Raw genomic sequence first — 17652 nt, forward strand, 5'->3', positions numbered from 1 at the left:
TGAACCCGCTGCCTACGTACCTTCCATCAAAGGTAAGGATCAAAACGCCGTAGTTCGGCTAAAAGATTTCCAAAAGTTGGTGGATTCAATTTTAAACAATAGCACTGAGGCTCTTCATTATCAATGGGAGAAAACTCGACCAAGACCAACATCCACCATGCAAGGATAGCTTCGACGTACTAGAGGGGTTAACCCTGTTTTCAGTACGGAAGTCTTACTGTCGACTCACTAAAGATAAGGTGAGGTTTACATCAACCACAATGATAATTGAAACCTATGGCTAATGCATGAAAAGATTAACAATGGACAAAGCCAAAACAATTGAATGGGTGAAGTTAATTGATTGTGATTGTGAAAGTGGAGTCAAAGTATGATTAAGATTGATTCAAAAGAAGTATTATGAAATGAAGTTTGAAAAAGTCAAGGACTTGGGTCCAGGTTTTTGATTTGAAAACATGAAGATGTTTGCACAATATCTATCTCAAGTTTGAAAGTAGTGTGAAAAGGTTTAGGACATAATGGGGATGAATGGATGAAGATGGATTGTAAAACTTCTTAGAAGGTTCACCTCTTGAAATCATATAGAAGATGATTCAAGTGTGTCCTTTGGAATAGGCAATGAGCAATAATAATGTAAGCAAACAAATGATACCGGATGCCACTCAATGGTCTTACTCCAATCTCACAAACAAAAGCGGATACCGGATACCAATAGATGGATTTACACCAGTCTCCTAAAACAGAAATGGATATCAGAGGCCACTCAATGGACTTATACTAATCTCCTAACAAAATGGAACTTGGATACCGGTTGCCAATCTGTCTGGACTTATACCAATATCCAACATATGATCATAGGAAAGCAAATGCCAACTTACAGGGACTTACAATTGCATCCTCACATAATCAAACAAAAGCAAAACATGGATGTCAGATGCCAATCTATCTGGGCTTACTCTAACCTCCACAGTATGGTCCTAGGAAAACAAATGCCAACTTACAGGGACTTACAGTTGTATCCTCACATACAATCAAACAATGCAACAGGATCACAGGAAAGCAAATGCCAACTTACAGGGACTTATAATTGCATCCTCACAATCAAACAAATGCATCAAGCAAAGATAAGATGAGTGGCCAATGTGATGGTCTTATACTCACTTCCATATCCTAGGAGCAATGGCTAATGGATGGTCTTACAATTGTCCTCAATGGGTAAACAAAAATGATAAGTCATAAAGGAAAATGAGATGGTTATGCATTAATGAGCAATAAATGATGATGAGTGCACAAAGCATGCAAGCAAACATGTGTATATGAAGTAAGTGATCAATCAATGAAAGCATTCAGCACACACTATAACCAAACAAGGAGGCTCATACAAAAGGGTTAGGCATTGAAGCCAACTGGAATAGGTTAATGGTGATCTTAACCTTGCCATTGAGGGGCTAAGGTGAAGCAGATGAAAGGGTATGAGGGGTGTGCCTCATTGCTCTTATCCCTGATCAGGGAGAGCATTTGAATATCAGAAGATGTGGGAGTTCAGAAAGTAGGAACTCTCTCCACAGATAAGACTCTATAGATCTTGGGTTTATATCTCAATGCTACAACCATGTAATGGGAGCAAGGAGAAGACTCATAGAATAATGGGAGATAGATTACATATCTCTTATATCCATCAATTGCCTTATTTAAAGGACTTTTCCTGCTTGGGACAAATATAAACACACACGAGCATTGCCTCTTAAGGAGGACTTCAGACAGTTGCCTGGCCAAGTAACAGGCCAGGTCTTCCAGACTACATGAAGAATAAGGAATTATACCTCAATGCAAATTGCTATAAAGCAAAGCAAAGCAAGTTCAAAGAACTAAGCAACTAATGGTACCTGAAATAGTCAAACAGAATCAGTACACAATTCAAAAGTTAAAGCAAAATGAGAATAGAATTAACAGTCAACATAATCAGATGAATGTGCAAAGCACAAGACTCAAATCATATGAGTCAAGCCACCTACAAAACAAAGAGGTTAGCTCATGATATACAATCAAGCTTAATCAAATTGTATGATCTCTTTGGGGCATTGTTGCTTAACCTGAAACAATGAACTCAAACATAAGCAACAGGACCACTAGGACAAGCCTAGGGTCAAAAAGGGATGAGAAAGTCAAAACAGCAAATGAAATTCAACCAAAATCAAGTTTAAACAATCAAGAAGCAAACTCAATTAGTCCCACATTCATATCATTCATCATCATGATTTCATAAGCAAAGGAAGTCAAAGCATGGCAAATGAAAGCTCATAGAAGTCAACAGCAAGACTTAGCTCAAAACTAAACATAATCAATTCCAACAATCAGCAAATAAATCATGATCAATCATAATCCATAACATGACATGCATATCAAATTTCAGCTCATTTGGATCATGGGAAGATAGTCAATGAAAATCATAAAGTCAAAGCAAGTTCAAACATGCTCAAAGAAGTCAACCAAACATGCATCAACTTCAAAAATTCATATATCAGTGATAACAAATGATAAATGAATGCGATCAACACCATGACAAAGCTTAGGATGTCTACTAATCACATGTCGAATTTCAAGTTCATCTAATAAAGTATGAGAATTTCACAAAGGAAATGGCAACATGTATCATACAAGTCAACATTTTGGTCAAGCAGGGGAGAAAATCTCAAACAATTAGGAAATGCCACAAATAATTCCACAAAAAATCACATGTGAACTAGACATTCAAGAGTACATTCATGCAAAAATTCAAGCCAATTGGAGTTCAGGAAGCATGATAAAGAAAATCATGAAATTGCACATCAATGGTGTGACACAAATTGTCACACCCTAATTCAAAAATTCATAACTCAATGACCAGATAAGATAAATTCACAAACTCTATATCAAAATCACCATGAGTGTGTCTAGTTTGTGCACAAAAAATTTCAGGTCAAATGGATAATGCATGACTATTTCACAAAGGATTTGGCAAAGGGTACAAAATAATGACACATGAACAAAACCCTAATACCATTAAAAATTCGACCATCCAAAAAAATCAGCAAAAATCATGATAAAATAATAGAGATCAAGCAGAGAACAATGGAAAAATTTTCATGAAATTTGGAATTAAAATGGATGAATTATGATTTTTATAAGTTGAGTATCAAAATGAAATAAAAATTGAGAATTAAAATGAATTAATTAATTAAATGAAAACCGGGCGTGGCATTTTTGTAATATCTTGGACAACTTATTGGAACGCCGCGTTTTGGACACAGAAATGGAATGTTTCTATTGGTCAACATGCGAGCACAGTAACATGCAACGTGAGAATTCAAATTTTCTGGAAAATGGATTAGGGTTCTAAGCTAACAGTGTATCTTCATCACCTCTAACAAATCGTGCAAAAAAATTGTTCCAGAAATTCGAATTGAACACACTGTTATGATCAGTAAGCTTCAAGCAACATGAATCCAACAACAATTTCAACCAAATCAAATCACACAACATGAATCGAGCAAGAAATCATTTCAATCATCAAACTTAAAAACAGCATATCTCTCAGAATAGTTAACCATTTTTGGTGATTCAAGTTCCCACATGACCAGCACATCAAGACCTAACTAAAGCATGTTGTAGTTTAGCAAATGGAGGAGATCGAAACTTACCTGATTCTGAAGAAAAGTTAAGATGCAGTGATGTATTGGATGTTGTAAGCTCAAACAGATGTCCAAGAGGTGTCCAGGAGGTGAATGGAGGAAGGTTTAAAGCTCAGCTCTCCTTGAAAATGCTCAAATCGTGATTTGCCATGGATGGAGCTTGGAAATAACAGTGGAGAATCCTTGCTTACAGTCACCAAAAGAAGATTGAGAATGCTTCAAAAATGTTGGCAACTGAGGAACAAACCAAAACAAACTCGTATGCTTCGAAGGTTTTTGGCAGAATTTCAAAAATGAAGAAAATGAAGTTTTGAGAGAAGATGATTTTCTGTTTGGTATGTGGCTGCTGCTAGGGTTGGAATGGCAGAGAAATGTGCTATATATCTTCTGTTTAGCTTCCCTAATCAAGTGTTAATCAACATTAGCTTAAATGAACCAATTTTGCCATTTTGCTAAATTTCACCAAGTGGCAAGGAGGGTGTGTGTTCTGCCCGAGTTTGGGCCTCAAGCATGCTTCAAATAACATTTCAAAATGTTCCAATTGGCCAAAATGAGTAAAATTGGTTATTTGGAAAAGTCAAAATTCTAACTCACTTGAAATTAATTAAGGCAAGTTCAAAAAGGCCATTTTGCATGGTGATGTTTTGGTGCATGAGGATGACATTTTTGGAAAGAGGGGATCAAATATGACTTGTAGGAAAAAACCCCACCAAATTTGGCCAAATGGTTTGAGAGATATGGCCTTTTGAAGTTCACAAATTTTTGAAAATGAATTGATCATAACTTGCCAACCATACATGGGAATTGAGTGTTCTTGGACTTTTTGGAAATGGGAGAACAAGATCTTCAACTTTCATGTTGGGCAAAAATTCATTTGAAGCTTGTATCATGATGTAAGTTTAGGATCAAGAAGTTTCCATTTTTGGCAAATTTGAATTACAGGTCAACTTTCTATTTCTGGAAATTTCTTGTCTGACCTTATTTTCTTCACTGTGGATGCTTGACATGATATATGAAGCTTGTATGGACATGATGAGACCTCTCAGACCAAATCCCATCACCAAATCACTGATTAAATGGACAGTTGACCAAGTTTGACTTTCTAGGGTTTTGGATGACTGAAGCACCTTCTGATGAATTCCAAACCCTAATTCCTTGATATCTTGATTCCAAATGATGTCCCAAGTTATATGAACTCTTGATGATTGATCATGGTGCCCAAATTCTGCAAGAATGGCCACCACATAGCTCAATGGCTGACTTTGACTGATTTTGACCTAATTGGCTGATGATTGCTTCAGCTGCAAGTAACATGGTTAGATGACAATATTTTTGTACTTTTTGGTTAGTAAACATATGAAAAGCAAAGATATACAAATGCAAAGCATGCTTGGTGATCAAGAACCACACTCACAAGGCAAACCACCCACTAGGAGGGAAGCTAGGGCATGCAATGATCCTTGAGGCCATGATATGATATGATATGGGCCATGAGGGATCTTAGGGCCAAAATTGGGGTCTTACAGCAAGTCCGAGGTTTTCTTGGCCGCTTGAATTATATTTCCAGATTTATATCCCACATGACTGCCACATGTGCGCCGATATTCAAGCTCCTCCGGAAAGATCAATCCCACGATTGGACCGAGGATTGCCAGAAAGCTTTCGACAGTATTAAAGAGTATCTGTCTGAACCTCCGATCTTGTCTCCGCCTGTGGAAGGAAGACCTTTGATCATGTATCTGACTGTTCTTGAAGACTCGATGGGTTGTGTACTCGGTCAGCAAGACGAATCTGGAAAGAAAGAATCTGCTATTTACTACCTGAGTAAGAAGTTCACTGATTGTGAGTCTCGATACTCTATGCTTGAGAAGACGTGCTGTGCTTTGGCTTGGGCTGCTAAGCGTTTACGCCAATACATGATAAATCATACAACTCGGTTGATATCCAGAATGGATCCGATCAAGTACATCTTCGAGAAGCCTGCTTTAACCGGGAGAATTGCCCGTTGGCAGGTGTTGTTGTCTGAGTATGATATCGAGTATCGAGCCCAGAAAGCTATCAAAGGTAGTATCTTGGCTGACCATTTGGCACATCAGCCGATTGAAGATCATTAGTCTGTTCAGTACGACTTCCCAGACGAGGAGATTCTGTATTTGAAGATGAAAGATTGTGATGAGCCTACACTTGATGAAGGTCCGGAACCTGGTTCCAGATGGACGATGGTGTTTGATGGCGCTGTAAATCAGTACGGAAATGGAATTGGGGCAGTAATCATTACTCCTCAGGGCACACATATTCTGTTTACAGCAAGGCTAACTTTCAAATGCACGAATAATATGGCTGAGTACGAAGCCTGCATTATGGGATTGGAAGAGTGCATCGATCTAAGGATCAAGCACCTTGATGTGTATGGTGATTCGGCCCTAGTTGTCAATCAAATCAAGGGTGAGTGGGAAACGAATCAACCCAGTCTTATTCCATACAGAGATTATGCGAGGAGGATTTCAACGTTCTTTACAGAAGTTGACTTTCATCATATTCCTCGAGAGGATAATCGGATGGCAGACGCTCTTGCTACGCTTGCTTCAATGATTGTGGTCAAATATTGGAATGAAGTTCCCAATATCGTCGTGATGCGCTTGGATAGACCAGCTCACGTGTTTGCAGTTGAAGAAGTCAAAGATGACAAGCCTTGGTATTTTGATATCAAGAATTTCCTCCAGAACCAGGTCTACCCGCCTGGGGCATCTGTGAAAGATAGGAAAACTCTGAGAAGGTTGTCAGGCAGTTTCTACCTCAGTGGTGAAGTGCTTTACAAGAGAAATTTTGACATGGTTCTGCTCAGATGCGTGGATAGACATGAAGCAGACCTGTTAATGACTAAGGTCCATGAGGGTTCATTTGGTACTCATTCCAATGGACATGCCATGGCTAGAAAGATGCTGAGAGCAGGCTACTATTGGCTGACAATGGAGTCTGACTGCTGCAAATATGTGAAGAAATGCCACAAGTGTCAGATTTACGCAGATAAGATTCATATTCCTCCGACACTTCTGAATGTGATTTCATCACCATGGCCTTTCTCTATGTGGGGAATCGACATGATCGGCATGATTGAACCGAAAGCGTCCAACGGACATAGGTTTATTCTCGTAGCAATTGACTACTTCACCAAATGGGTTGAAGCGGCGTCATATGCTAATGTGACCAGGCAGGTGGTCGTGAAGTTTGTCAAGAATCAGCTGATTTGCCGTTATGGTGTGCCTGATAAGATCATTACTGATAATGGATCTAACTTGAACAACAAAATGATGGAAGAGTTGTGCGCTGAGTTCAAGATTGCACACCATAATTCCTCTCCCTACAGACCCAAGATGAATGGGGTTGTTGAAGCTGCTAACAAAAATATCAAGAAGATTATCCAGAAGATGACAGTCACGTACAAAGATTGGCATGAGATGCTGCCATTTGCTTTGCATGGATACGTACGTCTGTCCGCACTTCAACAGGGGCAACCCCTTTCTCTCTTGTTTACGGCATGGAGGTTGTTCTCCCAGTAGAGGTGGAGATCCCATCAATGAGAGTCTTGATGGAAGCCAAGTTGACTGATGCTGAATGGATTCAGAGTCGTTACGACCAACTGAATCTAATTGAAGAGAAGCGATTGACTGCCATGTGCCATGGTCAGTTATATCAGCATAGAATGAAGAAAGCATTCGATAAGAAGGTCAAGCCTCGTGTGTTCCGAGAAGGTGACCTCGTGCTCAAGAAAGTCTTGTCTTTCGCGCCCGATTCCAGGGGCAAGTGGACTCCAAACTACGAGGGTCCATATGTTGTCAAGAGAGCCTTTTCAGGCGGAGCTTTGATGCTCACAACTATGGATGGGGAGGATTTCACTCGTCCTGTGAATTCAGATGCAGTCAAGAAATACTTTGCCTAAAGAAAAACAGAATAGCTCGCTAAGTTGAAAACCCGAAGGGCGGCTTAGGCAAAAATGAGCGTCTCGGTGGATACCCGAAAGGGTGATCCAAGCAAAAATTAGAGACATGAAAAAAAAGTATATTTGCATCCCGCTAGATTGAGTACCTCACCCTGGGGCAATCTAGGCAAAAATTAGGGATTTGGAAAGTAAATGCATCCTGACAAGACTTTCTGTTCCGCAACCGTCTTTTCGTCAGAGATTCTCGCTCAGTCATCGTCAGCTGAAGCTTCAAATACATCGGATTCAAATTGGTAGATAAATGATCATTATGTTCAATGTAGCCCTCTTCCAATATATATCACCGATTTCAAATTTGTACAGATCTATGGAGTCTTGCCATTTGCAGACTACCATTCCATCAAATCAATTTGAGCTTTTATCCAATTATTTGCACTCTTATTTGTTTCAATTCAACAAATGTTTTGCATGTTTTAATTGATAAAAATGTCATTGTTTTCAAAATAAACAAATTTTTCACAAAAACAACTTTTAAACAAAGTGAACATTCACAATGATTGAGGGATACTCAGGAAACTCTCAGTTCTCTCCCAAAGGTGGTATGATTTCCAATAGGGTAAGACATTTGTTCATATCTCCAGCATAACTGTATCTTTTTCCTGTAGAACCTTTTATGGTTTCTCCTCAACGAGGTTGCTCAGTGCTGTGTTGGTGGAAGTTGTTCAGCTTCATTTCCCCGGCAGTACAGCATTCTTCCTCCTAGCCCTACTAGCCCCATGGTAGTTTTCATCCCCAGTGGAGTGCTGTTTTAGCCCATGGTGGTTTTTATCCCCAGTAGAGTGTTGTTCTGGCCTTATGGTGGGTTATCCCCAGTAGGTTGTTTGTTTGAACATTTTTGTGGGCCAGTCCCGAGCAGAGTGTTTGTTGAAGACTTCAACTTGCCTCTCCAGCATTATTCTCTCCCCAGCATGGGTGCTTTTCTTTGGAAGATTCGGTATTTGGTGGGTTGACATCCCAGTACTTCGTCATTTCCTCGGATAGATCCCCAGCGGAATTGTTGGTATGATGAACTTCATATATGCTGTCTATCCCCATCAGAGATCTGGTTGCTTCCTGACATCTCTGATCCCTAAGCATGAGTTGCTGTTGCGGCGTTTCTGCCTGTGCATTGAACTCGTTGCTCCGGTTGTGACTGACGATCCCTCCGGAAACTTCTTGAGGCCTTCCTCCCCTACAGAGCTTTGGTGATTGCTTGATATCTCTGATCCCCAGTAGAGTGGCTTGTGTGGCAGAATCTACTTGTGTGATCGTTTCTCCCTCAGTGGGTTTTCCCCCAGTGGAGTTACTTAGAGTTGCTTTCGTGGCAGTTCTTGCTTGTGCAGCAAGCTCTCTTTCCCAGTTGAAACTGATGATCCATCCTTGTAGATGATCCTTGTTGTCTTTGATCCCGGTAGATTGTTTATTCTCTGGCGATCCTGGCTTTCTCTCCTGTGGTGTAGTACCGGGCGTTTGATTCCTGGGCCTGTTTGTGTTAGAAATGTTTGTTTTGTCAGCATTCATCAAACATAAATCACGCATATTCATGCATAATCATAACATTCAGATATTCATGTTGCATTCTTTTGCCATATATCTTTTGATTGTTGTCTCCTGCTAAGTGGTGATATAGATCTCTCCAGTAGATCTCCCCAAGCAGATGTCGGGTGTCTAATCTCTCAACCTAGAGTCAGCCCTTAAGCAGAAAGTGTCTGTCATTCCTTCTGCAGTTCCCCACTGAGATATATCCTCGTGGATGACGGTTGTTTCCGTTTCCTCCCAACATATATATTGGGATGGGTTTTCCCTTTTGAGTTCTTTCCTCATTAGGATGAGTCTTGATTCAGTTTTCCTTTTTGGATCGATCCTAAATGGGCTTCCTATTGGCTGTCTCTTGTGCTTCCCTATGGTATAAATGAATAGTTGCTTACTAACCGGCACTCATTCATTTTATCCTCAGTGGAACTTGTGGCCTTCTACCTACTAACCGGTAGTCGTAAGTCCTATCTGTGTGGTTTACTGCCTACTAACCGGTAGTTATAAATCCTACTTACATCCCCTAGCAGAGGTAACCTCTGTGGTTCATTCTGGTTGATGGCGGATTTTGTGGTTTTCTACCCAGTATTCGGTAGTTATAAATCCTATCCTTTGATCCTCAGCTGAGTCTTTGGTCTTCTACCTACTAACCGGTGGTTGTAAATCCTATTTTCTCGCTTTGTTCCTCAGCGGAATCTTTGGTTTTCTACCCATCATCTTGGTAGTTGTAAACCCTATTTTCTCTCCTTGCAAGAGTTAACCTTTTTATTCATCCCAACCGATGACGGTTACTTTTCAGTGGTTTTCTGCCTACTAACCGGTAGATGTAATCCCCTCTTTGCGGTTATCATTACCCAGTTGGCGGTATTGATTTCCCTTTCCCCTTTTGGATATGTGCTTTGATTAAGCAATTTTATCCCCAGCGGGTCTTCCCCTTCCTTGTGGGTATTTGCTCCGAGTAAGCAATTTTATCCTCAGCGGGTCCTCTTTCATTCACCGTTTGCCGGTAATGTTTGTTGTCCCTTTTGATTGGTCATCATTATCATACCTAGTTTGGTATTCCGATGCCTTTCTTTTCGGTTGATTTATCCTTTAACAACCTACAACCCAGTTATGGATAATCTTCCTTGCGAGTATATTATCTACGTTTTGACGGCTATAGATAATATATCTCATGCACTCTTTGGGTCAAATCTTTTGATTATTTCTCCAACAGAGTAAGATTCGTATTCCCTTTGTTGAGTCGAATGTCCATCCTATAAACAAGTCTGCTTTTCTAGCTTTCTTCAGGGTGATGAGTGTTTTGGAACACAAACCAATTCACGTTTTCGGTCGATCTATCCTTTAAACAACCTACAACCCGGTTATGGATAATCTTCCATGCGAGTATATTATCTACGTTTTGACGGCTATAGATAATATATCTCATGCACTCTTTGGTTGAATCCTTTGTTTGTTTCCCCAATTGAGTATGATTCGCATTCTTTACAGAATCAAATGTCCATCCTATAAACAAGTCTGCTTTTCCAGCTTTCTTCAGGACGATGAGTGTTTTGGAACACACACCAATTCACGCCTTGGTCAGTCACCTGTTATATGCCTACAACCCGGTATCTTTGGTGTTCCTTCCTTTCTGCTCCCTATTATGACCTTAGTCCCCTGTGGAGTCAGATTTTCCTGAGTTGATGTACCTTTTTAGGTCCCCCTCGGATGTTTGGTTGATTGATATCTCTCACCCGTACACAGGTCTCAGATATTCATTCTTCCTGAGCTTGTTACTCACTAACCGGTAACACCTCATCCTTTTGCTTCCCCTGAAGAGTCTTTGTTAGACATTCCCCAACGGAGTTTCTGTTGTGATTTTACCTTTTTTGCTGTATTGGCATAACTCCCCAATATATGCAATTTTTCCCTGGCAGGGAGGTTCTGTGTGCATCTTTCCCCAGCCTGAGTCCGAATTTTTATCCGAGGTATCCTTTGTGGATAGTTTTGCGGTGTTGGCGTTTTCCCCAATACACGCATCTCTGAGTCAGCTTGAGTCTTTCCAATGGGTGTGTCTTTCCTTTGGAACTCTTTTCCCCAGTTTGAGTCCTTTACTTCCCAATAAGGTCTCCAGTTGAGTTGTGTCCTGCTCACGTAGTGTCAAGTTCTTGTTTCCCCTAATTCAGAGTCGTGTCCTGCTCACGCATTCTTTTCTTTCTTCTTATCCCCATGAGAGTCCTGTTAGAGTCTCTGTTCCTGGTGAGTGTATTACTCCGATGGATCGTCTTTTCTTCTTTGTGGACCTCTATCCCCACAGAGTTTGTTTCTTTTGCATTCATACATTTGCATCATGAGGTCTCTTAGGGACCAAAATTTGTCTCATTATTGTTATTTAAGCCCATTCTACCGTGTCGAGATGAAGATTTTAACCTTCACTTCTCCGGCTAGAATGACCTTAAATAGGGGCATCTGTAAGACCCCAATTTTGTCCCTAAGATCCCTCATGGCCTCATATCATAACATTGCATTGCCTCAAGGATCATTAGACACCTTGCTTCCTTCCCTGTGGGTGGGATATTTCTTGAGAGTGGTTTTTGATCACCAAGCATTGCTTGCAGCTGTATATCATTGCTTTTCTTTTAATCACTAACCAAAATGTACAAAAATATGTCATTAACCTTTGTTACTTGCAGCTTAAGCAGTCCACAGGTCAAGGCATCAGGTGAATTCATGGTACAAAGAGCAGATGGTATTTTCTTGAGATATGGATCATGTGATCATCATGGAGCTTATTTGAGCTATAGGTTCATTTTGGAGTAAATTCCCAAGTGGTTGAGGCCCCAAATTCATCAGAACATTTTCAGGTCATCTAAGGACCAATGCAGTCAATTGAAAAGTCAACTGTGGATTTTGAATTGAGAAATTGAGTTTCTTCATCCCATTCATGTCCAAATCATGCTTATTCATCATGTCAAATGCTTACATTGAAGAATTTGAGGTCAAGTCAAAAGTTTCCAAAAATGGAAAGTGACCTATAATTTCAATTTTCCAAAAATGGCAAGTTTTTGATCCAACTTCAACTCAACTTTCCAACATCAAATAAGCTTCAAATGAAATTTTGTCCAACATGAAAGTTGAAGATCTCTCTCTCCCATTTCCAAAAAGTCCAAGATCATGAGCATCTGATGAATGGTTGAGGAGATATGATCCAATCATTGCCAAGTGTGCATGGAACTTCAAATGGCCATATCTTTTGATCCATAACTCCAAATTTGGTGGTTCTTTTTGCATTTTGCTTCTCATGACATGAGATTTTCAAAACACTCACCACATTGCATGAATTGTTATCACATGATCCTTTGCTACTCCATGCCTTTTTTGGAGGGAAATTGCAAAATTCAAAAATGGTGCATCATGGGAACTTTCTACCATTGCCATGGTGTTTAAAAAAATGATTTTAAGTGTAATTGATCAAGGAAATGGTACTGTTCACGTGGGATTAGTCCATGCACCATGCATTTTTGAAATTTTGTAAAACACCTTATTTTAATTAACCAAATTAAGTATGGTTTAGCAATGTGATTAGGACTTCATATAAATACCTAAATCTAACAGAATTTGAAGGAGGTTAATCATTTTTCACCATTTCAAGATCCAAATTCTCTCTCCCTCCAAAATTTTCTCTCAAGCATAATTCAATTTTTTTCCAAATAACATTGCTATTTCTTTCCATATTTTGGTTCCTTGGCTTTGATTTTGTGCAGATCAAGCTTTAGATTGGTGAATTCGTGCAAGAATCAAGTGTAGCAAGCTCATGAAGGTGAAGATGGAAATTCTGTTTTGAGCTAGATCCAGCACTTGCCAAGCTTCAATTTCTTCATCAAACATCATTACAAGTGTTATAGAGTAGATTTGGATCATTCAAAGCTTCAGATCGTGCATTTTCAAGAATCTGCTCTTCAAGAGGTCAAGTTTCGAATCTCTTAATTCTCAAATTCATTAGCATGTTCATGTAGATCTTGTGTTTCTGATGATTCTGGTGAAAATTTCATGTGAAATGGTGCATTATTGAGTGAGTTATGTGTGATGGAAGTTTTGTGCACCAATTTTATTTTGCTCGATTCTCTTTGATCTTGTGGAATTAGGCTTAGATATGAGTTGATCTGTAATCACCATGGAAAGATCTTTGAAATGATGTACTTGTTTTGGATTTCTGGAAAAATATTCTGGATTGTGCTACTGTTCATCTTCATCTTCGTGAAGAAGATGAAGATCTTCATCCTAGCGTCGGCCTAGCGACGGTCTTGCGTCCACTCTGGTTTTGGCTAGGGTTTACAGGTGAAACGGCGTCGTTTCATGTTGGCGCGCGCTTCCTTTTGAAAATCAACATAGTTCGATTCTGGCCGAAGGCATTTTTTCAAATTGCTTCATCATTTTATGCTTTCCCTCCATTTTCCATGCTATGTGCTTCATTTGATTTTTAAATTTTTCATCCAACTTCAAAAATCCATAATAAATTGAAAAATGATCCAAAAAATGCCTGGTTTTTTGCTACTTGTTCCTTAGGATGTCTAGAATTTGATTATGATAAATTTTGAAGTTGTGCATGGCTGGATTTTGAATGGTGTTAGACTCTTTGATCATATGTGCTTGTGTGACCTTGCCTTGCTCTTTCTATTGTGAAATGCTTGATTTTAATCCAATGGACATGAAATTTTACATGATGATTCTTGACATATTGATGGATGTTTTAGGCTTGGTTTGACATTTTTTTCATTTACCATTTCTGTTTTACACACATGTTTGCATGGTGTGACAATTTGTGTCACACATTTGATTGTTCAACTTGTGCAATTTCATTTCCATATCAAATGACTTCTGTTGATTCTGATTTTTTGTATGATGATTGGTTTGGATGTGTTGAATGCTCATGAAGTTTTCAGAATTATTTGAATCATTTCTGTTTTGATTTGGAATTTTCATTCATGATGATCATATGTGAGTTTTGAAATTGTCTTTGACTTCCTTTGCACATGAAATGCTTTTGCTTGATGATTTTGATGTGATCCTTTTTAGGACATGTTAATATGTGTTTGAAGTTGCATTGTGTTGAATTTCAGCTCCTGTTTTGAATTTTTTTCTTCACCTTTGACCCTAGGCTTTGACCTAGTGGTTTGTACTTACATGTGAGCTTTGAATTTCAGGTTCAAACATCCAATCTCCATGGTTGATGTTGCTTCACCATTTAAATGTTGATATTTGCTATTGATTTCTAACATTTGCTGTTTTGTAGGTTGATGATAAGTCACTTGAGTTTGCCTTATGGCTTATTTGTTGCACATTGGGATTGTTTTGTTATTGACTGTTGTCTGTTTGTCTGAATACTGTACTGATTTGTTTAGTTGTTTACACAGGTACCTAAGTTGCTTTAAGTTCATTTGAACTTTGCTTTGCTTTGCTTGTGGTTGGCATACCACTTAGGTATAATCCCTTGATCTTCATGTATTCTGGAAGACCTGTCATGTTATTTTGACAGGCACCTGTCTGAAGCCCTCCTTAAGAGGCCATGTCTTTGTTTAATTTTGTGCCAAGCAGGTTAAGTCCTCTTAAGAGGCAATTGGCAGATAAAAAGGATGTGTAATCCATCCCCTGCTATTCAGTTGTGTCATTCATTTTTCTCACACCATGTGTTGATGCACTTTGAATAAAAACCCCAAAGTCTTGTATATACAGTCAGTCATTTGTGGAGAAGAGTTCCTACATTCTGAACTCCCACACTTTCTATTGTTTAAAGCTCTCCCAGGCCAGGGATAAGAGCTATGAGGCATAACCCTCATCTCCATTTCATTTGCTTCACCCTAACTCTCAATGTTAGGGTTAAGAGCTCAAAACACCCCATTCCAATTGGCTTGTTTCTAAAGCTTAACCTTGCTTGAGCCCATTGATTGTGTATAGTGTGTGCTGTAACACCCTTCTAAAATACCCCAATTATTTAATTAAAATAACAACATATATCATCAGAGTAAAGGTGCAATTAAGGGTGTCACACAAATACTTCACACCATTCACCATAATATTTAGTCATGCTCATTATTTAATTCAAAACATAAAGCATTGCACAATACGCAGCGGATAGAGATCAAATCGATCATTCAAAACATGTAGCATATTACATGTAACTGGTTCACAACCAACAAGAAACATTTAAAACATCCCATCCCGATGTTACATCTACCAGAGCATGACCCACTAAGGAACTACACTAGACTCCAAGCACTAGCTCCTACTCAATCACTGCTCGTTACCTGAAAAACAGTTGTAAGGGTGAGTTCCTCAATCGATATAATAAGCATTATAAAATATCATGCAATGTTAAGTAATTTAACACATTTCATCACCCAAATCAGATTACCCATTCAGCAACGACAATTTCAACTCAATCATACTCAACATCAACACAACACACGTATAATACTGGAATACATCCATTCATATCATGCGCCATACATACATTATGCAATGAGACTCCATGCATGCGGTACCGACTATTCGTGAACATATAGTTCAACCTCACCGACCAAATCCAGGTACGGCTACCAAGCCCACTAGTCCCACTCATTTGAGACCTAGTGACTCACTCACTAATTCCTCACCATGGGAATTAGCTACCACCCCAAGGGCCATGCTATGCACGCTAATCACCTAGCATGCAAACATCAACAACAATCTACAATGATTTACTCACTAATTCCTCACCATGGGAATTAGCTACCACCATAAAGGCCACAATATGCATGCTAATTCACCTAGCAATGCAACATCATCAACAACAATCCACAATGGACATATGCTCACACTCTAAGCCAATCAACAGTCCATTCACCAACACATGCATAATATATACATTCACAACATTATGCATATTTTCACACATCATCAGCATATTTATCACATAATCATATCATGTCATGCCAATAAATCAATCACAGTATTAGCACACTCTACTAATACCTATACTACTCAAAACAACGGGAAATAATCCCTACTATATCACATACCGCTATAGGCCAACCATCAAATATGAACACAACATTTAAAATACCAATTTTCCCACTTTTCAACAGTGTTAACCGGTTAACGCCCTGGGTTAACCGGTTAACGCAGACCAAAACACGCTTCCTGGCCAAATTTAACAGTGTTAACCGGTTAACGCCCTGGGTTAACCGGTTAACGCAGACAGAACAGCAATTTCTCAGAAATCACAACAGTGTTAACCGGTTAACGCCCTGGGTTAACCGGTTAACGCAAGCAAAACAACAATATTTCATAGTTCCTAACAGTGTTAACCGGTTAACACCCTGGGTTAACCGGTTAACGCAAGACAGAAAGCTGTTCCTGCGCTAACACAAAGCAGAATGCAGAATTCTCCGCATTTTCCGCCGTTGGAGGACTTCCGGACCTCCGATTCCGATTCCGTAAAAAGCTATACGTTCGGGAAATCACAACTCACACAAATACAGATTCAATTACAGCTTTAACACAGTTTATTCATCACAATTTTTCAGCACTCATCATCCCAATTAGGGTCAATTCAACGGCTTATCACTACCCATTACATGTTAATCCATAATACCCATTAAACGACGATAAACCCCCCTTACCTGAGTTAATCCGGCGAATCTTTAAGCTTCAAGCTTTTCTCTTCTCCAACCTTCTTCCTCTTGCTCTGCTCTTTGCCCTTTTCCTCTTTTTGAGCCGCTTCTCTGTTCTCACGTGAAAACCTTTTATTTACCAAATGGACTCTTTTTCTTATTTCCAACTTATATATATTTTCCAATAATTATTATTCCAATAATAATAATAATCCAAAAGTTCCAACTATTTAATTAAATTAATAAATATAATATTAACTTAAATTAAATAATTATCTTATTTTTATCGGGGTGTTACAACTCTCCCCCACTAAAAGAGTTTTCGTCCTCGAAAACATACCTCAAGCGAATAACTCAGGATAAGACTCCTTCATCTGACTCTCAAGTTCCCAAGTCACATTGCCACCTGCTGGTCCTCCCCAAGCTACCTTTACCAAAGCAATCTCTTTACCCCGCAACTGCTTCAACTCTCGGTCCTCTATCCTCATAGGTGATGTTTCAACAGTCAGGTTATCTCTCACCTGTACATCATCTACTTGGACCACATGCGACGGATCAGGAATGTACCTCCTCAACTGAGACACATGAAAAACCTCATGCAAATTCGCAAGCGACGGCGGTAAAGCGATACGATAGGCTACCTCCCCTATCCTCTCCAAAATCTGATAAGGACCAATAAATCGAGGTGTCAATTTCTTTGACTTCAAAGCTCGACCAACACCAGTTATCGGAGTAACACGAAGAAACACATGATCTCCCTCTTGAAACTCAAGTGCCTTCCTCCTCTTGTCGTGATAACTCTTCTGACGACTCTGAGCAATTCTCATCTTCTCCT

The 17652-nt window shown here is 39.4% G+C and overlaps 1 long non-coding RNA gene across 1 annotated transcript; it reads right to left on the reverse strand.

Moving 5' to 3' along the window:
• Nucleotides 1–15298: 15298 nt before the first annotated feature.
• On the reverse strand, nucleotides 15299–16998 carry LOC127117767 (uncharacterized). Its single transcript, XR_007802031.1, has 2 exons — nucleotides 16827–16998; nucleotides 15299–15470 (listed from the first exon to the last, which is right to left on the reverse strand). It is a non-coding gene; the product is annotated as an uncharacterized LOC127117767 (long non-coding RNA).
• Nucleotides 16999–17652: the final 654 nt, after the last annotated feature.

This window comes from Lathyrus oleraceus, chromosome 2 (assembly GCF_024323335.1).
Source record: "Lathyrus oleraceus cultivar Zhongwan6 chromosome 2, CAAS_Psat_ZW6_1.0, whole genome shotgun sequence".
NCBI classification, from domain to species: Eukaryota; Viridiplantae; Streptophyta; class Magnoliopsida; order Fabales; family Fabaceae; genus Lathyrus; species Lathyrus oleraceus.